This window comes from Oryx dammah, unplaced genomic scaffold (genome assembly GCF_014754425.2).
Source record: "Oryx dammah isolate SB20612 unplaced genomic scaffold, SCBI_Odam_1.1 HiC_scaffold_29, whole genome shotgun sequence".
Taxonomy (NCBI): domain Eukaryota; kingdom Metazoa; phylum Chordata; class Mammalia; order Artiodactyla; family Bovidae; genus Oryx; species Oryx dammah.
The window spans coordinates 49,166,690-49,188,941 of NW_024070213.1; positions in this window are offsets into that span (position 1 = coordinate 49,166,690).

A 22,252-nucleotide genomic window follows, 5' to 3' on the forward strand; every position below is an offset into this window, starting at 1 on the left:
TTACCAGCTGGATGGGTCACATCAGCCTTGGAGGTCAGTGATTTGACAGTCACCTCACAAGTACTTAGGGCTTACAGAAAGGAAGTACACAGAGTGTGGAGGTGTAATGAGTTGAACTATGTCCCCCCAAATGCATTCACTGAAGTCCTAACCCTCGGCACCTCAGAATGTGACTATATTTGGAGATAGGGTATTTAAAGAAGTAATTAAGATAGAAAGAGGTCACTAGGGTGGTCCCTAATCCAATCTGACTGGTGTCCTTGTAAGAAGAGGAAATTTGAACACAGAAAGAAACACCAGGGATTTACACAGAAGGAAGACCACATGAGGACACGGGGCAGGAGATGGCTATCTACAAGCCAAGGAAAGAGGCTGCAGAAGAAACCTCCTACTGACAGAGCAGGTTTCATCTTCTAAATCAGAGGGAGGCAAACTTTTTCTGTGAAAGGCCAGAATGTAGATAGTTCCAGCTTTGTACACTGGCTGCTGGCTTGATCACTTGCAGGCCAACATAGAATATCTGGGTTGGGAAGACCCTCTGGAGTAGAAAATGACAATCCTCTCCAGTATTCTTGCAGTATTCTTGCCTGGAAAATTCCATGGACAAAGGAGTCTGGCAGGCTACAGTCCGTGTGGTCACAGAAAGTCAGATACAACTGAGCTACTAAACATATCGGGGTTGGTGCACTGGGATGACCCAGAGGGATGGGTTGGGGAGAGAGGTGGGAGGGGGGTTCAGGATGGAGAACACATGTACACCCATGGCGGATTCATGTCAATGTATGGCAAGACCAATACAATATTGTAAAGTAAATAAATAAATAAGCATGCACACATAGAACATCTAGGTGTAAATGTCCTGTCAACTGAAGTGTGTCCAGTAAAGTGTGGGTAGATCCCTAGGCATTGTATAAAGAGAACAAACAATGCTGTGTGAACTGTCTGAGACCCTTAAATACACAAAACATGAAATGACTTATCCCAGAGGACTCTGCTGAAAATATAGCATCTTTTCACCCAAGCTTAGGATACAGCTCCTCCATCCCCCCATGTCTTGAGAACATGGGGCACCACCTTTTCATACAATTCAAGCAGCAATGCCTGGCAGTTGCATCTAATGTTTGGAGCTGGGCTGGCAGTCTTTGAGTATAACTGTCATCCATTAGAGCTTATGCATGCTTCCTATCCAAGTTTCCAGAGCCTGCACTCTCCAAACAGTCCTTCTTAGAAACCATGATTTGTGGCCTAAACTGCATGTACCACACCCTGAGGTGAAGCTTCCAGGCTACAGTAAAACATGGGTGTGCCCAATTTCCAGAAATTTTTTTAGAGAGTTGACCCACCTGTGTACAGATGTGGCACAAGGCCTTCAATCTGGTAATTACAGGCTCTCTGAAACCCTCACATTCTGGTATAAAAACGAACACAGTTCAGGATCACAGGGAACTGGGTTATAATCATGAGTGAACTTATGAATATCATTCCACATTAAAAAACTACCAAACTAGAAGCAAGAACAAGGTATAAAATACAGAGGACAAATGGCTCTTCATGACTGAGGAAGACATTTGCGCATATTCAACAGATGGTTTATTCACTGCTTGCTATGAGGCAGGCACTGCTCTAAGTGCCAAATGAGAGAAAAATCAGCAAAGGGATCAGCCATACATATACATGTATTCATTTTCTCCAAAACTTCCCTCCCATACAGCCTGCCACATAATATTGAGCAGAATTCCACGTGCTATACAGTAGGTCCTTGTTGGTTATCCATTTAAAATATAGTAGTATGTACAAGTCCATCCCAAACTCCCTAACTATCCCTTCCTCCTAGCAACCATAAGTTCATTCTCGTGGACATGACAGTCTATAGCCAGAAAAACTTCCCATAGAGACGTTAGAGCTAGAAGGAGGCTCTGTATTGAACATTCAAACCACAGTCTATGTCAACGGCACCCCCAGAGGCATGAAGTGGACAACCTGTGGAGTCTTACACGGTGACCTTGACTTGAATCTTGAAGGACTAGGATTTGAGGAGGTACAGAAAAGGAAGGAGGGCAGTTCAAGTAGAGGGTCATTTATTTAGTGTCTACTGTGTACATGATTCTAAGCCCTTGGCATAACTAAGAGGTAAATCCCTGTGCCTGCATAATAAAACCACATCATTCCTTCAATCATAGAATTTTAAAAAATATTTAGCACTTGAGCACTTACCACGATCCAGGCCCTGCCTGTAAAACATGGAGATGTTGCTGTGAACAAATAAGAAATGGTGCCCAACCTCATGAAATTCATAGTCCAAACACATGTTGAATACTTACAAGAATGATGAGCAGTGCAAAAGCAACATGATGGATCTTCAGTTCAGTTCAGTTCAGTCGCTCAGTCGTGTCCGACTCTTTGCGACCCCATGAATCGCAGCACGCCAGGCCTCCCTGTCCATCACCATCTCCTGGAGTTCACTCAGACTCGCGTCCATCGAGTCAGTGATGCCATCCAGCCATCTCATCCTTGGTCGTCCCCTTCTTCTCCTGCCCCCAATCCCTCCCAGCATCAAAGTATTTTCCAATGAGTCAACTCTTCGCATGAGGTGGCCAAAGTACTGGAGTTTCAGCCTTAGTATCATTCCTTCCAAAGAAATCCCAGGGTTGATCTCCTTCAGAATGGACTGGTTGGATCTCCTTGCAGTCCAAGGGACCCTCAAGAGTCTTCTCCAACACCACAGTTCAAAAGCATCAATTCTTCTGCGCTCAGCTTTCTTCACAGTCCAACTCTCACATCCATACATGACTACTGGAAAAACCATAGCCTTGACTAGACGGACCTTAGTCGGCAAAGTAATGTCTCTGCTTTTGAATATGCTATCTAGGTTGGTCATAACTTTTCTTCCAAGAAGTAAACGTCTTTTAATTTCATGGCTGCAATCACCATCTGCAGTGATTTTGGAGCCCCCCCCCCAAATAAAGTCTGACACTGTTTCCACTGTTTCTCCGTCTATTTCCCTGGGAGTGCTTATAACTGGAAGAACAGAGTGAGTTTGGGTAGTTAAAAGAGACTTTAGTGATGGGATAGATATGACTGTCCTCTAGATAATCCTGGATATTAGGACTCCATGGGAATGGGCCTGGAGTAGGGTAAGGAGGGGTAGAGTTGACCTCAGTGTGTATTCTGTGGACAGACTACCTATTTCCTTAAATGACAGTGTGGGCATCGGTATAAGAATTATTGTACACTAAGGAAATAGATTTGGGAAACAGTTGTCCATGACTTCACCCCCTGATGAACATAAACCATTCCAGAGAGTCTGGCCTCATCTCTTGTAAACATCCCACCGACAACCCCTGTAAGGAGGAGAGGAGTGGTCCATTGATAAACTGGGGCACTGGAGAGAGCACGTGACAGGCTAATGCAGAAATTAGGCACTGGGGCTGATTTTTGAGGTCAGACTTCTCTGAAGATGTCTGACATAGGATCCAAAAACCAACAGAAGGCACCACATTTTATTTATCTGGGCAAACTAGCCTCAAAGTACAGCATCCCTCAGAAGGATTGGGGAAAACAGTCTACAGTCAACACAAACACAGCAATCATGGCTTGGGTTCAGAGCAGAAGTCCAAATATCTTACAGCAGTTCCCAAACCCCAGTGCCCTCCAGAATAGCCAGGAGGGCTTGTGAAAATCCAGGTTGTTGGACCCACCCACCCCCACCTACGCCTTCTTCCCCTCCCCTCCACCTGAGCTCCTAAATCAGGAAGTCTGGGATGGAGGCTAAGAATTTTCCTTTCTTCAAGTTCCCAGTTGCTGCCGATACTGCTGGACCACATAACCAGTTATGGTTATTTTCATAACCAGTCTTCCTCCATATATTGTCAGATTTTTCATGATCTGGCCCCAGGTCTTTTGTTGACATTTCTTTGCCACAGTTGGGTTCCCCATCACACACTTGACCCCATCCAGAAAACTGAGATTGTTTTCCATGTGTACAGAACATAAATGAGATCTCTTCTATATATTTGTTTCTTCTGTCCATTTGACCCTTAATTCCTCATCTCTGCCTCCTTGAAATCCTTTAAAGATTAGTATAAATACTGCTTTCCCCATCAAGCTTTCTCTGACATCTAAACAACAAAATTAAATTTTAAAATTCATCTAGTGTTCTGTGCACTAACCTCTGTGGTTGACGAAGATCTCCCTAAATAATATCTTGTCATTTAGGTGTTCATTCAGTAAATATGTATGAGTATCAACTGGGTGCACATCCCTGGGCCCACCTGGGGGCTAAGCTTTGTAACAGGGAAAGATGTCAATTCTGCACCTTCCAGGAGCTTGTTTCAGGAGGAGAAAGACAAGTAAGCTGATACCTACAATACAGAGTGATCCGTACTAAGTTAGTTATGGGACCACTTGGGAAAGACATTCAATCCAGAGTTGACAGGTTTAGAAAAGATTTTTCAGAAGAAAAGATGCCTTTCTGACATGTGAGGGATGGGTGGGATTTAATGACAAAAGGTATAGGAAAAGTAGGGAAAGAGGAAGGGTGATCCAGGCCAGAGATGAGAGAGGAGGGATGACTGAAGAATCAAACCTGAGAAGAGAAAGGATGAGAGGGAAAGTCTGGAGCTGGTTTGTGAATCTTTAAATACCTTGGGTAGCAGTTTTGACCCAATCAGGAAATAGAAACCATGTAGATAGGTTAAACAGGGGAAATTAGAGGCCACATATTCATAACTGACATAATCATGTTAGAACATTTTAAATCTACCATATCAAAAAAAAAAAAATCTACCATATCACTTTCTCTTCTCAATACATGCCCAAGAAGTTCAGTAGCTCACTCCACAAATAATCACTTTTTAGAAAATCTGGCTGTGCCAGGTCTTAGTTGCCACAGGCAGGGTCTTCTGCTTGCAGAGGGTGAGATCTTTACTTGCGGCATTCGAACTCTTAGTTGCGTCATGTGGGATCTAGTAACCTGTCGCTATTGTCACTGTTCAGTTGCTAGGTCGTGTCTGACTCTTTGCGACCCCATGGACCCCAGCATACTAGGCTTCCCTGTCCTTCACTATTTCTCTGTTTGCTCAAACACATGTCCATTGAGTCAGTGATGCCATCCAACTATCTTATACTCTGTCGCCCCCTTCTCCTCTTGCCCTCAACCTTTCCCAGCACCAGGGTCTTTTTCAATGAGTTGGCTCTTTGCATCAGGTGGCCAAAGTATTGGAGCTTCAGCTTCAGCACCAGTCTTTCCTGACCAGGGATCAAACCCAGGGCCCCTGTATTGGGAATGCAGGGTTTCAGCCATCAGAGTGGCCAGGGAAGTCCCAATAATTACTTTTTGACCTTCATTTTCTATCGAGTCTACTATTCACAACAAAAAGATACCAGCACCACAACTAGCACTGAGTTTAAAGCATATTTTCCACCTAAAGCCATATTCCAGATTCAGGATTAGGTGAAGAATGACTAGATGTTCCTCAAGCCAAGCCTCAGGGAAATTTGTCCAACATTCCCAATTGCAATGAAACCCCAAATCTGAAAAAGGCAATTTGTGCCGAGCCCATTATGGTTTTATTATGGAAGCTTCTGCACAGCTGCGGTCAGGTCCTCCCAGTGTTCATGAAGTGATGAGTCATAGAAAATGAGGGAGCATCCATTGTTCCAGGAGACCAACCATACAATGTATTTATATGTGATACTTCAGACTCTTCATAGTATTAAATTTAGATGTATATGAATATATTTGAATAAGGAAGATTTTGTGGAATAGTAAATAATCTCTCATTGTGTATGCACTGAATGCTTAAAAGAAAACAGAAATTCTATTTTGCCCCTTTATAATACTTGCTTGGTTATAATAGGAATCTAGTGATTTTTACTTCTTTTTAATTTTTTGTATTTACTTCACTTTGCCCTCATTACTATATAAATAATTTTTACCGGAGTATAGGTGCTTTACAATATTGTGTTAGTTTCTACTGTACAGCAAAGTGAATTAGTTATATGTATACATACATCTCCTCTTTTTTGGATTTCCTTCCCAGTTAGGTCACCACAGAACATTGAGTGGAGTTCCCTGGGCTATACAGTAGGTTCTCATTAGTTATCTATTTTACATTGGAATCTAGTGATTTTTAAAAATGAGATCAGAGACTTCAGCACATAGTTTGGTTCTATTATGTGGAACCAAAAGGGAGTGGAAAGTTGAGAGTAGAGAGAATTAGTCACAAAATACTATGGTTAGAACCATTAAAGTCTCTATAGGGCCTTTTGCTGATTGAGAGATGACCTCTGACAACACTTTCTCTTGCCCTTTGGATCCTCCTCCAGCCTCCTGTTTGATGAGTATACGTCTATTAATTCATATATTAATTTACATATTTGAACATAGAGGAAGGTGACATCCTCTGTTCTCATTCCTCTTGTCCTGCACTCACTCTCCGGAGAGGGCATAGCCTAAAGTTTCAGCATGGTTTTATCCTTCAATACCCTTGCATATGCTGGGAAACACCTGGGGGCTTTAGCTACCAAATATGAATTTGCAGCTTTTGAACACCAATCCCATTTTGTCAGCTGTCCATTTATTGTAACTGAGTTATCATTGGCCATCTTTTACCTCCTCTCAGTTAAAGAATACACCTGCACCCTTTGCCACGTAACTATGCAGAACATCCCACTAGAGTAGGCAGAGTACAATTCCCACAGGCTTTGCCATGTGATTGGATTTGGCCAATGCAATGTTATTAATAGTAGTCATGGAACTAGAAGAAGTTTTCAATGAACTTGCATGATTTGGCTTGGCCTCTTTTGCTTCTGCCATCACTAGGAGAGAAGTACATTTTACATGGCTGCTGGTTCCAGAATGAGACATCTGGAGTGGACTTGAACTTTATCTACAGCCGGAGTCCAAGTGTGGCTGGAGGGAGAGATGGCATAGGTGCAAGAGAACTTTCAGTGGTGATAGATATGCTCATTACCTTGATTGTAGTGGTGGTTTCACAGACACCTTCATATGTCCATACATCAAACTTTATAGTTTAAATACTTGTAGTTTATTGTATGTCAATTATATTGCAAAGAATTTTTAGATATATGTTCTGATTTTTAAATGATCAGTCATTCTATAAAATTTCAAAATTAGTAACAAGATTTTCTCCTATTAAAGCTGGATTCATTTGTAATTTTTCTTCATCTGTGGTAAGTCTCACATTCCATTGGTTTCTTTTCACTATTTAACTTACAAAATTAGAATATGCTAAATAAATTTTTGTCCCTATCAATTTGGAGAGCTATCCATGATAAATTTGAGTAATAAAAAGCAAGCTGCAGAGTAAAACATACAGTAAGATGTCATCATTTGGTAATAAAAAGAGTGAGAAGGAAAAGAATATACATCTATTAATTCATATATTAATTTACATGTTTGAACATAGAGGAAGGTGATCAGGGCTGGCAGCAAGCATGGAGTCATTTCAGATAATCTAGTTAATAAGGTTATCTTATTCAAATGTTGGGGCTTCCCTGGTGGCTCAGTGGTAAAGAATTGGCCTACCAATGCAGGAGACACAGGTTCAATCCCTGATCTGGGAGGATCCCCTTGAAAAGGAAATGGCAACCCACTCCAGTATTCCTACCTGGAGAACTTCATGGACAGAGGAGCCTGACGAGCTACAGTTCATGGGATTGCAAAAAGTTGGACACACTTAGCAAATGGAAACAACAAAACATTCAAATGTTGGAAATTACCTCTTTTAACTTGGGAGATATTTATTGGTCAGTGAATTCCAAATACATCCATTTTGTTGCCTTCTGCTCTCAAAAGTATTTCTTCTGGTATATTGGAATATTTGGATGTGGTTTTAAAATATGACCAGTAATGTATCATCAATGATTATCTTCAGTAAGTGAAGAAAAACATCAAGCACTGAGAATGAATCAAATTCCCAGCAATGGAGATGTTTATATCAGTTTGCTTTTCTTAAGTAATCCTAATATATTATCTAATCCTTGATGTTAAAAGACATGGCATTTTGGAACCAACATGGAGTTTGTGTTGAGATGGTCCACTTGAGCAAGCCACTTGAAGTGATATTTTTAAAAGGATATTTTAGTGTCATGGAAAAAATGTGGTTTTTTCCTCATCCTTCATTTGAAAAAAAAAAAAAATTTGACAGCACATTCCCCCTCAAGAGCCAACATACACTAGTGCCAAAAAACAGAGGTTCACTGCTCAGTTAATTAACAAAGACCCAGAAAAGATTTATCCTCATTAGACATGGTTTGCTAGGACTTGGAATTTTCTCCATTTCTTTCAACTCTGACTCAAGAATGGGTGGTATAGCACCCGGGCTACCTCGTTGCACAACTTTGGCGGGTAACACTACCATTGTCTGCCTCGAGCACAATGTCAATACTGTTTCTTAGAGTTGTTTTTGCCAGTTCCCTTTGAATCAATCAGTGTGTTAACCAGCATTGGGTGAGAGCTCCTTTATTTGCAGAGCAGTGCCATCATTACTGATTCTAGCCACCTTCTGCAGCCTGCACGTGAATCAAAAAATAACTGTTAACTACACGGAAAACGTCTCCTCCTGTGGCTGGGAATTAAGCAATTAAATAGAACAAGATGTTGTCTCACACTTTCCCCTCATATGTGCCTTGCAAAAGGCCTAAGAGCTCATTCACACTCTGAATATCAATAGAGTCAACCAACAAAAAGGCAATAGCAACTTCTCTCTTTTGGGCATTATCATGAGTAAGAAATCCAAAAGTGTTTCTGAATGAGGAAATCTTGCCAAAGCTCCCTTCTGATTTCTTCCATGGCATACTTGAAGCTAGTCTTATAATGGTCTTAGCCACAGTGTAGCTAAGATGTTTTGCTTCAAGGGGTGTGAATCTGGATAATATTTCAAGAGTTTGGTCTCTTCACTGCCTCAATTAAATTACCAATTTTGTATAAAGCATTATTTATAAAGCATTATTTTGTCCTCATTCTGGAGAAACTCATGTGCTTGATATACCACTAGGGTTTGTTTAAAAATTATATGAGAATGCTGTTGATTTTATGTTCCTACTCTACAAAATTCCAAAATAGATAATATACTATGTATTGCATAGTAATACAATCTAACTTTCATATATTCACTCACGCATTCATGCATTCATTCATTCATTTTGAAAATTAGGATTCTTTAGGTGTAATTTGTTTTGCTGACTAAGGTCCATCTAGTCAAGGCTATGGTTTTTTCAGTAGTCATGTATGGATGTGAGAGTTGGACTGTGAAGAAAGCTGAGTGCCGAAGAACTGATGCTTTTGAACTGTGGTGTTGGAGAAGACTCTTGAGAGTCCCTTGGACTGCAAGGAGATCCAACCAGTCCATTCTGAAGGAGATCATCAACCCTGGGATTTCTTTGGAAGGAATGATGCTAAAGCTGAAACTCCAGTACTTTGGCCACCTCATGCGAAGAGTTGACCCATTGGAAAAGACTCTGATGCTGGGGGGGATTGGGGGCAGGAGGAGAAGGGGACGACTGAGGATGAGATGGCTGGATGGCATCACGGACTCGATGGAGGTGAGTCTGAGTGAACTCCGGGAGATGGTGATGGACAGGGAGGCCTGGCATGCTGCGATTCATGGGGTTGCAAAGAGTCAGACACGACTGAGCAACTGAACTGAACTGAACTGAACTGAACTGAACTGAACTGAAAATGGACCCTCAGATATTCATTTTGATTCTTCCTGTGTATACGTTTAGGCGAGAGGCTATCAAAAATCTGGCACATTGGCATGCATGGCCACTTGTCCGGACACACACATATTTACATATACATCTGAGTCCCATTTCCTTTGTAACATTATTTTGAGCTAAAGTAACTACACACCTATTTTCATCACTAACTTTATGCTCAGCAAATCACTTTTGAACCACTGATCTCTTTATGAAAATGTTAGATACAGAGCCCATAATAATGATGGAAAAGAAGAACTTCAGCAAGTGGAAGCAGTAATACACAAATGAGATAAAAACATACTAGTCAAGTAAACATTCACAAAAACAATCTTTAAAAATATAATGGAATCTCTGTGAAAATCACAATTATTTTTACACTTCAAATTTGTGAAAAAATAGGAACAAATTCAGATCGTTATTTTTTCCTTGGAAACTATTAAGACACTTCTGTCTGCCAGCCAGATGACACTTCTAGAAACATAACCATGATATGTCCACCATCCTGTTGAAAGAATGAATGAACTGAATTGAATGACTTGGAGAAATAAGTTGCCGGATACATTCATGTTATAGTCCCAGTGAGTAAACACAGTCTCTTTCAACCAAAGGAAAAGAATTTTCTACCCTAACAGAGGAGGCCGTACCAAACTGACAAAAGGGCCAGTGTGGACTAGTTGAGGGCTACCAGCAAGGATACAAATATGAGACATCAGAAACTCCTTATTCTGAGCTTAGTCAGATTTTAAGAAACTCTTCTGGATCATTCTTTAAGATAGAGTGAAACAGCAAAAAGAAAGACTACTCAGACAGAAGTATATACATACTTCTAACCTTAAGTGATTGATGACAATCGCTGTGATTTGTCTGTATCAGACCACAAAATTTGGATGCACTTCCTGAGCAATGATACAGATCCTTTAAAATGTATGAACATTTATTTGTTTACTATCAGGTTGCTTCCACTTCTCTGAGTTTTCCTTTTAACTTGATTACAATCTGTAGAACAATGACTTAGACTTTTTAATAGCAACACTCAATGTCTGTGACTATTTGGGAGAGACAATAGCAAAGATCGATATGCGTACCTAAATTCACAATCCATTGCATTCCAACTTGGGACTTGAACACTGCCACCACTCTGCAAGATTGGACCTCAGCACAAGTGAGGAAGGAACTGGCATTTCATCACCAAAAGTCAAGTTTCTTCAGGTTGCCCCTGAAGCAGCTTTCTAGGTCCTTAGTCTTAACTTCAGAATGTTCAGACTGGCATCGTTTCAGAATGTGTCACCTGCAAATAATGGGAAACTGGATTCACTGCAGCCAAAAAAAATGGAGGCTAGTTTTCTTGACATGGCAAAAAGTCCACAGGTAGGTGGAGACAGCACTTGGTTCAGTGGATCCACAATGCTGGGACTGAATGCCCTGTTTCTCTTGGCCTCAAGGTTACAACGTGGTTGCTGCCCCTCCAAACAAACATCAGGTTTAATGATGAATATAAGCAGATGCAGAATGGAAGAATGTTAGTTGTACACTTGTCAAAGAAATCAAGAGCTTTCCCAAGCCCCTACTTGTAGCGTCTCTGTTGACTTCCCCTTCTAACTCCTTGCTTCAAAATGAGCCACATGCCCACGCCTGGATGCAATGGTCGCTGGGAAATGAAGTGCTCAGCTTCTCAGTCTCTTAGGAAAGGAATGTCAATGAGAGGGTGCCTGGGGAAGGGTGTCTGAAGAGTCAAACCACAGTGTCTACCATGATGTTGACATAGTCCCATTATGCTATTCTAAGGACAGAGGGAAGGGAAGGGAAGAAAAAAACGTGGGCTACAGATGGGCTGAAGTTTAGTCCCATCTGCCACTTCCTAGATATGGGAAAGCTAGGACTTGGGAAAGTTATTTAATGTATCTATGCCTCAGTTTTCTTGTCTAAGAAGTGAAGATAATGATAATAACTATCTCATAGAGAAGTGGAGGAAATAAAATACAATTTATGCCAAGAGCTAAGCCCAACACTTGGCACATGGTAATTACTCAAGGTCACCACCACCACTCCACTGCTGTCATTGTTACTAGTACTACTACTACTAATAATGATAATATTATTGCTATAGATGAAAATATTTCCACTTAGATAAGGCACTCTATAAATAATCCAATTTATAGAATTTTATAAATTCCCTTCTTCCTATCTCTTCCTTTTTAATCACTTGGCAACAGGATATTGTTGCAAACAATTAAAGAATTGTCTCTAGCCTTGAGATATGATTCATTCACTTGATCAACAAAGATTTACTGAACACCTGCCCTATGCCAGGCATTCTGCTGAATGCTGAAAATATGATGGTGACTGTAATATGTGCAATCTAATTGGTGAGACAGACATTAAATAAAAAATCATAAACATGAAAGCATAATTAAAACTGTGGTCAAATATAAACACTGGGGTTTTCCCCCTTTTAAAAATGTTAAAGCTTTGAAAAAGTCCAGAAGTTGAGTAGTTTTTAGACATCTATAAAAGTCACTCCAAAACTCTGAAACAAGCTGAAAGAAACTCTTTGCCTGCTTTTGCATTAAGGGCATTGACAATTAATTCCTGTACCTTGTTAGGAATGTATTTCTTTGTATGAGAACTATATTTCCTGCAACTGAAAATGAGTGTAAGATGTTGGCTGCCCTGGGATGGAACAACCGAGCATATGAAATCATTCTGTGGTTTGAATCTTCATTATTAGCTGGAGGAATCTCTAGCCCGCTCCCCGCCAACCCCTCAGCCCCCAACCTCATGCCACTGCAAATAGCAATTAGCTCAAGTAGAAAAGATTACAGCCAGGTGCACTGTTTGAAGTTTGGGGCATTTTTTTTCTCCTTTAGTTGTGGTAGGGGTGGAAGTACAGCGGGTGTCAGGGAGGAGAACCCTCTTTTGTTAAGTATTTGCAGTCTGTGGGCATCCTGGTAATTCAACAGGCATCTGTGGAATCTTGGGGCATTGGGACCTTTTGTGTTTAACCATCAAGCTCTAACCTCAAGGGCGTTTGCTGTGGGTTGAAATGGGAGTTGTGAGGCTTATTCACTGATGTGCAAAATGACATGATCCTCTTAAGAGTTAGAATGAGTTTCATTAGATGAAAGGCAAGGACACAGTTGAGCTTAGTGTCTTACAAAAGAATCCAAGAGATATTTATCAGAAATTGAATTATCTTTTTATAAACACACAAGATGTGGCAGATAAAGTCCAGATTAGAGTATGTTTGCATGATGGCTCTTTTACACCCCTAAAAAGCAGATGAATACCTGGGTTTTGCTTTGAGAGTTCTTCAGAATTCTTGGTATAAAACTGAATACAACTTTGCAAATTGAAACTGAATTGAAAGAGATAAATTGAGAGGGTGATATTAGAGAGGTTTCTCTGTGGTTCTAAAATTTCTCCAGGGTATTATTTATTATACTGGTTCCCCCAAATTCCCCAGGCAGGACAGAGTGGCCCCAGATATTGAATCTTGAGTACAAATGAAAAGCAGTCAGTAGCCTTCAACTAGCTCTGCTCAGAGCTAACCCTGGGAGCAGCAGTCTTCTTACTAAATAATGGAAACATTGGCAGTCCTGTCTTGATCTCAGAGCATCACGAGGGTGAAACAGGACAAAGGAAGTGCCAGCATTTCTCTAAAGCTAAACTGCTGCTGCCCAGCCACAAAGAGCAACAAAACATTCCCTCTGGTTGAAGAGAGATCTTTAGGTTTCCTTCTCTGGGCTAAAATCTTTTGGGACAAGGTCTTTCTGGTTTCTTGTCCAAACATAAATCTTCACCATGTGAAACATGCTTAAAACAAGGTATAGGAAGAATAACCTAAAGAAATATTTAGAAAAGTATAAAAATTCATAATTCACAAGTGGGTGGAAAAGCCTGAATTCATTTAAAACAAAAGATCATCTTCATATTATAGCAGGATCTGGAACCAGACAGAACATGGGTTTCAAATCAACTTTGCTACCTCAGTTTCCTCATCTGTAAAGTGGGCACAGTAATACCTAAACCCATAGATATATTATGAAGGTTAATTGAAACAGTCTCTGTAAAACACCTAAACTCATTAGGAAGAGGTTTAGCTATCTGTAACAGAAAATCCAAAATAGGAACATATCTAACACACAAGGATTCATTTCCATATATAAAATATATCAGAAGACAGATGACCACGAACATATTGGTCCCATGAAATCACAGGGAACTAGAAGCCTGCTATCTCCTGGATCTGGCATTTAAGATATAGAGTGAAACTTCAGGGTAAGCTCATGGCCCAAACTGGCTCCATTCCAAGTGTCAGGAATGAGAAAAGGGCTTTCTACAAATGTCTTTCCACCTTTTAAGAAGCCCTTCTGGCAGTCACTTCCAACATCTTTGTTTCAGATCATTGGCTATAACTGGGTCATGTAGCCACACCCAAACCAAGAAAGACTGGAAAACATAGACTTACATCTCACCACCTCAGTAAAATAGAGTTCTGGTAGTGAGAAAGGAGAACGTGGGTATTAGTAGGCACTGGCCATCTCTGTTGTAGGACCTGGCTCAAGCAAATGGTCAGTTAAGGTTAGTTGCTAATGCTGCTGTTATTGTTAGAGATGTGGCAACAAAAATGGATTTTTAAAACCCACTTCTGCTTTCCACTGGCTTCCCTGGTAGCTCAATGGAAAAGAATCCACCTGCCAATGCAGGAAACTTGAGTTCAATACCTAGGTTCAATCCCCTGGAAAAGGAAACAGCAACCCACTCCGTTATTCTTGCCTGGGAAATCCTATGGACACAGGAGCCTGGCAGGCTACAGTCTGTGGGTTCGCAAAAGAGTCAGACATGGCTTAGTGACTAAACAGCAGTAACAGCATTCTTCCATATGACCAATAGGGTAATATACCTGATTTCAGACACCCACAGCACTCATATGTACCTGCCAAAGTTGTTACTGGCAGAGAATATAGATCAACTGTTTTAATGCTGCTTTAAAAAAAGAAAAAAAGTCATTTCAATCCTTAGAACTGGCTACTACTCAATTATTAAACAAATATGTGGTCACACCTAAGGCCAATGCTAAGTGATGGAGATATAAAAACACATGTCTCAGGCTCCAATATTTTGGCCACCTGATGCAAAGAGCCGACTCATGGGAAAAGACCCTCATGCTGGGAAAGATTGAGGGCAGGAGGAGAAGGGGGCAGCATAAGATGAGATGGTTGGGTGGCATTACCGACTCAATGGGCATGAGTTTAAGCAAGCTCTGGGAGATAGTGAAGAACAGGGAAGCCTAGCGTGCTGCAGTCCATGGAGTCACAAAGAGTTGGACACAACTCAGTGACTGAACAACAGTTCTCTAAGAGCTCACAGACGAGAGGTAGAAGCAGCTATTAATAATAGAGCATCAGAGACAGTGAAGACAGAGATAGCTAATACCAGGGGTCCAAGAGCACATGGTGGGTGTGGGGGGCGGGGCGGCAGGGACCACCTGTCCTTGGAGAGCAAAGGACTCATTCCAGGGGAAGAGAGCACTGAGCTGGTTCCCAAAGACAAGTTGTGAGAACCTAGGTGGGAGGGCGGAAGAACCCCAGGAGAGAAGATGCCATCTCTCCAGAGACATAGACATCAGAGGGAGCCATGCCATCTCAGGAGAAACATTAGGATGGTGGTTCCACGTGGCTTTCAAAACCTGCAGCCCATTATCTTACTCATCCTCTGTGGAAAAAAACTCCATCCTTTGCAGATTTGACTTTCTGAAGCAGTCAAAATCATTGGGAGCTAAGTCACATGAACAAATTGGGCAATTGAGATGGCATTTCTATCTTAAGGCAAAAATGAGGTGGGAGGGGGGCCAAAATAGTGGAACGTATATTCTTGTGCAATTCACAGACTGACTTAAAAATAGCTTTCTCCTAAAAGAACAGAAAGTTTGCACCAACAGTGGGCAGAATCAAGATAGTAAGTCTCTAAATGAACTCCCAAGGTGATCCCTTGCGAGGGGACAACCTGTTGAAATGGATTGTCTGTTAAAAATTCACATTACTTGGTGATTGTTCTTCTTCATGGTATACAGATTCAATAAAAAGATCGCTACAGTTCCAATCCTGGTATATACTGATATTTCAATTCTGGATCCAATGTAAAAAGAAAGATCTCCTCATTCTCTTTTAAACTGTTTAGTTTTCTGTGGAAAAGTTTCTTAATGGTTCACTAATCTACATAGGGTGGCTCAGTGGTAGAGAACATGCCTGCCAATGCAGGAGACGTGGGTTCAATCCCCAGATTGGGAAGATTCCCTGGAAAAGGAAATGTCAACCCATTCCAGTACTCTTACCTGGGAAATCCCATGGACAGAGAACCCTGGTGGACTACAGTTCACGGGGTCACAAAAGAGTCAGACACGACCTAGCAACTCAACAATCTACATATACTGGTCCTTTAAGGAAATTTGGATTTGCTGAGATTTTTGTACCTCTTAGACTTCAGAGTATTCAGAAAAGGGTAACCATTTTAATATTCTGCTTCACCTCTAAAATTTAATAAATTGCTATTTTTAACACTTCACCTCTAAATATTTCTCAAAGTAATCTCTCCTCTTTATCCTCCCTGCCATCATTTTGATCCAAGCCTTTGTAATCCCTTTCCTACTCAGCAATGAACTTTCTGTTTTCCCTGATCCTTTCTCCCCTTTTCCATACTGTATCCAAGCACTGCCACAGGTAGAGGTCTTTCCTAAAGGAAATCTGAATGAGTTTTCTCCATTGCTTAAGAACAAAATAATGCCATTTGCAGGAACATGGATGGACCTGGAGATTATCATACTGAATGAAGTAAGTTGGACACTGAAAGACAAATATCATATGATATTGCCTATACGCGGCATCTTTTTTTTTTTTTAAGGGGTACATATGAACTCATTTACAAACCAGAAGTCAAGTCATAGATGTAGAAAACACACTTATGGTTACCTGGGAATAAGGGAGGAAGAATAAATTGGGAGATGAAAGAAAGTGAAAGTGAAGTCGCTCAGTCGTGTCTGACTCTTTGAGACCCCTTGGACTGTAGCCCACCAGGCTCTTCCGTCCATGGGATTCTCCAGGCAAGAGTACTGGAGTGGGTTGCCATTTCCTTCCCCAGGGGATCTTCCCAACTCAGGGATTGAACCCAGGTCTCCCGCATTGTAGGCAGACACTTTAACCTCTGAGCCACCAGGGAAGCCCAAAGGGATGAACATATACACTCTACTATATATAAAATCAATAACTAAGAAGAACTTGTATAGCACAGGGAACTCTACTCAATACTCTCTAATGGCCTATATGGGGAAAGAATCTTTTAAAAAGAGTGGATATAAATATATGTATAACTGATTCACTTTGCTGTACACCTAAAACTAATAAAACATTGTAAATCAGTGACTCAGATGGTAAAGAATCTGCCCATGATGCAGGAGACCAGGATTCGATCCCTGGGTAGGGAAGATTCCTTGGAGAAGGAAATGGCAACCCACTCCAGTATTCTTGTCTGGAGAATTCTACGGACAGAGAAGCCTGGCTTCACAGAGTTGGACACAACCGAGTGACTAACACACACAAATTCCAATTTAAAAAAATTTTTTTTAAACTTCCCAAAGTACCCCATAGGAGATCCTTTAGGACCTGAAGTTCCACTAAACATGTTAAATCCTTCCATTGGTAGAAAAATGAAGTCCTGCCCACTTCCCCAGCCTCATCTCTCCTCACCACCAGTTTTATATGCATGGTTCCATTAACATTTGCCTCTCTTGCTTCCCAGGCCAGCATCTAACCTAACCCATCAGCCAATCTTGTCCCTTGCCCATCATACCATTTCCTCCCTGCATTCACTTTTAGCCACTCGGCTGCTGCTGTCTTCCTCTAAGCCTCCATCACCTTTACCCCGGATTACTGTGGGAGCATCTTCTCTGGTCTTTGAGCTTCTTTTATGCCCCCTATCATCCAGGCTCCACACAGTTGTAAATAAGATCACATCAGTTCTCGGATTTCCCATCTTATTAGGAAGCCAAAGTCTTTATGGGGCAACAGGGCCCCACACATTTTGTTCCCTGATTCTCTCTCCAAGCTTCTCTCCCACTTCTCTACGGTCAAATTGGTTTCCCTGATGGTCCTTTAACACTGCCTTTGTATGTCCTATTCCCTTTACCAAGAATCCTCTTCCTGCCTTTCCCACTAGAATGTAAGCATCAAAAAGGCACAGTTTATGTTCATCTCTTTACTTCTCATATAGGGAACACTATCTTTATTGAGCACACAGTAGGTGTGCTCAATATTTCAATATTTCAACAGCACACCTACTGTGTGCTCAATAAAGATCTGAAAAAGTAATGAGTGAGTTGAATGTTTTGCTATTCTGTCTGATGCCTATATCCTGGATGCCGTGGGAAAAGCTGAACCTGCTGAATCTGAATCCCCTACTGTCTTTAATGATGTGACCCTGGGTAACTCATTTCTGAGCCCTGTTTCTTTATTTGTAAAATGGTGAATCTGTAAAATACTCAGAATTTTTGCAAGATTAAATAATATGGTGTTAGTTTCTCCCTCTAGGAAACCTGAGCTGAAGCAGACAGTCTGGTGATCCTTGTGGCAACATCCTGCAGTATCCTACACACTGAAATGTGACTTTTTGGTTGGGCCAGATGGAAACCTCCAGTTATTAAAGCTATAGAGCTGGCTTCAAAAATGAGACAGTTGAGTTTCTCATTCTTTAAGATGCAAAGAGGAATTGCATCTTAAAGGATGCAATTCTTGAGGAATACAAATATTTACTTTTAAATGAATCTTTTCTCCCAATTTATCCATGCTGCTGCTGCTGCTAAGTTGCTTCAGTCGTGTCCAACTCTGTGCGACCCCATGGATGGCAGCCCACCAGGCTCCCTCGTCCCTGGGATTCTCCAGGCAAGAACACTGGAGTGGGTTGCCATTTCCTTCTCCAATGCATGAAAGTGAAAAGTGAAAGTGAAGACGCTCAGTCGTGTGTGACTCTTAGTGACCCCATGGACTGCAGCCTACCAGGCTCCTCCATCCATGGCATTTTCCAGGCAAGAGCAATGGAGTGGGTGCCATTGCCTTCTCCAATTTGAAACAAAAATATATGATGAATTACATATTGGTAGGAAACCCGTATATTTTAATGCTTTTCCGCATGTCTTTACCTGACCTTAGTCCCCATTTCTGATGCCCCTCAATGGAAAGGAAGGCCGCACTCAGAGACACTGTTTCTCTATCAAATGTATTTTACTCATTTACTCCCTTCTGACTGACACAAGCCCAGAAGTTTCTGCAAGGGTTGGACTATGGCTGCAGTGAGCATGTTGTTCAGTCGATAAGTCATTGTCTGACTCTGCAACCCCATGGACTACCGCATGCCAGGCTTCCCTGTCCTTCACCATCTCCCAGTGTTTGCTCAATTCGTGTCTATTGAGTCAGTGATTCTATTTTAACCATCTCATCCTCTACTGCCCACTTCTTTTCCCTTTAATATTTCCCAGCATCAAGGTCTTTTCCAATGAGTCAGTTCTTTGTATCAGGTGGCCAAATTATTGGAGCTTTAGGTTCAGCATTAGCCCTTCCAGTGAATATTGTGGGTTAATTTCCTTTAGGATTGACTGGTTTGATCTCCTTACAGTCCAAGGGACTCTCAAGAATCTTCCCCAGCATGACAATTAGAAATGAACATATGTCCCAGCTTACACCTGTTGTCCTATTGCAGTTATTTATAGTGGGCTTTTCATTCTCAAGCACATCCTGGTTTGGACAATAAATTATGTTGTAACCCTAACAGTCCATGTCTAAAAGCTCATTTTGACAAGAATAAACTTCTGAGATTCATTAAATTTTTCATTTTTTTCTCTCTTGTCATCTTACTTGGATCTTACTATAGTCTTGAAAATATTCTATATAATTCTTACTTTGCTTACATTCCAAACTTAAGGGTCTATTTATTCTTACAATATGTTATGCTCCCTATTCTGTGTCCTTCCAAATCCTTTCCCCAGTATAATTTTTCTGATTATCTTATCATGCACCTATAACAACAACAGATATAAATAGGCCTTATTCAGACAAATGTGTCTGAAATTTTACCACTCTGGGTAACCAAATCTGGATGCTTCAAATTCAATGTGGTCCACTGGGACATGAACAATGCACAGAGAAATTCTTAGACTTTGAAGAGCTGACAAACAGTGTGATAAATGTAGAAAGCATACCATCATGTGTCAGCTTTACTATTAATACCTTCATTCCAATAAGAATATATAAAGTCAGCTTTAGAATGACACAACACACAGACTTCCCAAGCTGAAAGAACTGTTGTCTATCAGCAGGTCCCATTGTACCATCTTAAATTCAGAGGGACAGAATGGCTACTTAAATACAAAGAGTTAGACTTTAAAAGGAGAGAGATTACAGAGTAGGATGGCATATGGTGTTCTACTTGAGCACAAATTCCTTCCGATGGCTGCTTAGGTGATATATTGAAAGGAGTTGCGAGGTTGAGCTTGGGCTCAGTCAGGAAGAGGAGTGTGACTTATTAGTAATGCCTGCCTTGAGCACAGGAAGGACAAATGTCACATCAAAGTCCATAAATTAGCAAACCATATTCTATGGCAAGGGGCTCAGCAGAGAGATTCAGTTCAGTTCAGTTCAGTCGCTCAGTCGTGTCCGACTCTTTGCGACCCCATGAATCGCAGCACGCCAGGCCTCCCTGTCCATCACCAACTCTCGGAGTTCACTCAGATTCACGTCCATTGAGTTGGTGATGCCATCCAGCCATCTCATCCTCTGTCGTCGCCTTCTCCTCCTGCCCCCAATCCCTCCCAACATCAAAGTCTTTTCCAATGATTCAACTCTTCACATGAGGTAGCCAAAGTACTGGAGCTTCAGCTTTAGCATCATTCCTTCCAAAGAAATCCCAGGGCTGATCTCCTTCAGAATGGACTGGTTGGATCTCCTTGCAGTCCAAGGCACTCTCAAGAGTCTTATCCAACACCACAGTTCAAAAGCATCAGTTCTTCAGCACTCAGCCTTCTTCACAGCCCAACTCTCACATCCATACATGACCACAGGAAAAACCATAGCCTTGACTAGATGGACATTAGTCGGCAAAGTGATGTCTCTGCTTTTGAATATACTATCTAGGTTGGTCATAACTTTTCTTCCAAGGAGTAGGTGTCTTTTAATTTCATGGCTGCAGTCACCATCTGCAGTGATTTTGGAGCCCCAAAAAATAAAGTCTGACACTGTTTCCACCGTTTCCCCATCTATTTCCCATGAAGTGATGGGACCAGATGCCATGATCTTCGTTTTCTGAATGTTGAGCTTTAAGCCAACTTTTTCACTCTCCTCTTTCACTTTCATCAAGAGGCTTTTTAGCTCCTCTTCACTTTCTGCCATAAGGGTGGTGTCATCTGCATATCTGAAGTTATTGATATTTCTCCCAGCAATCTTGATTCCAGCTTGTGTTTCTTCCAGTCCAGCGTTTGTTTCTCATGATGTACTCTGCATAGAAGTTAAATAAGCAGGGTGACAATATACAGCCTTGACGTACTCCTTTTCCTATTTGGAACCAGTCTGTTGTTCCATGTCCAGTTCTAACTGTTGCTTCCTGACCTGCATATAGGTTTCTCAAGAGGCAAGTCAGGCAGTCTGGTATTCCCATCTCTTTCAGAATTTTCCACAGTTGATTGTGATCCACACAGTCAAAGGCTTTGGCAGAGTCAATAAAGCAGAAATAGATGTGTTTCTGGAACTCTCTTGCTTTTTCCATGATCCAGTGGATATGGCAATTTGATCTCTGGTTCCTCTGCCTTTTCTAAAACCAGCTTGAACATCAGGGAGTTCATGGTTCACGTATTGCTGAAGTCTGGCTTGGAGAATTTTGAGCATTACTTTACTAGCATGTGAGATGAGTGCAACTGTGCGGTAGTTTGAGCATTCTTTGGCATTGCCTTTCTTTGGAATTGGAATGAAAACGGACCTTTTCCAGTCCTGTGGCCACTGCTGAGTTTTCCAAACTTGTTGGCATATTGAGTGCAGCACTTTCACAGCATCATCTTTCAGAATTTGAAACAGCTCAACTGGAATGCCATCACCTCCACTAGCTTTGTTCGTAGTGATGCTTTCTAAGGCCCACTTGACTTCAAATTCCAAGATGCCTGGCTCTAAATGAGTGATCACATCATCATGATTATCTGGGTTGTGAAGATCTTTTTTGTACAGTTCTTCTGTGTATTCTTGCCAGCTCTTCTTAATATCTTCTGCTTCTGTTAGGTCCAGACCATTTCTGTCCTTTATCGAGCCCATCTTTGCATGAAATGTTCCCTTGGTATCTCTAATTTTCTTGAAGAGATCTCTAGTCTTTCCCATTCTGTTGTTTTCCTCTATTTCTTTGCATTGATCCCTGAAGAACGCTTTCTTATCTCTTCTTGCTATTCTTTGAAACTGCATTCAGATGCTTATATCTTTCCTTTTCTCCTTTGCTTTTCGCC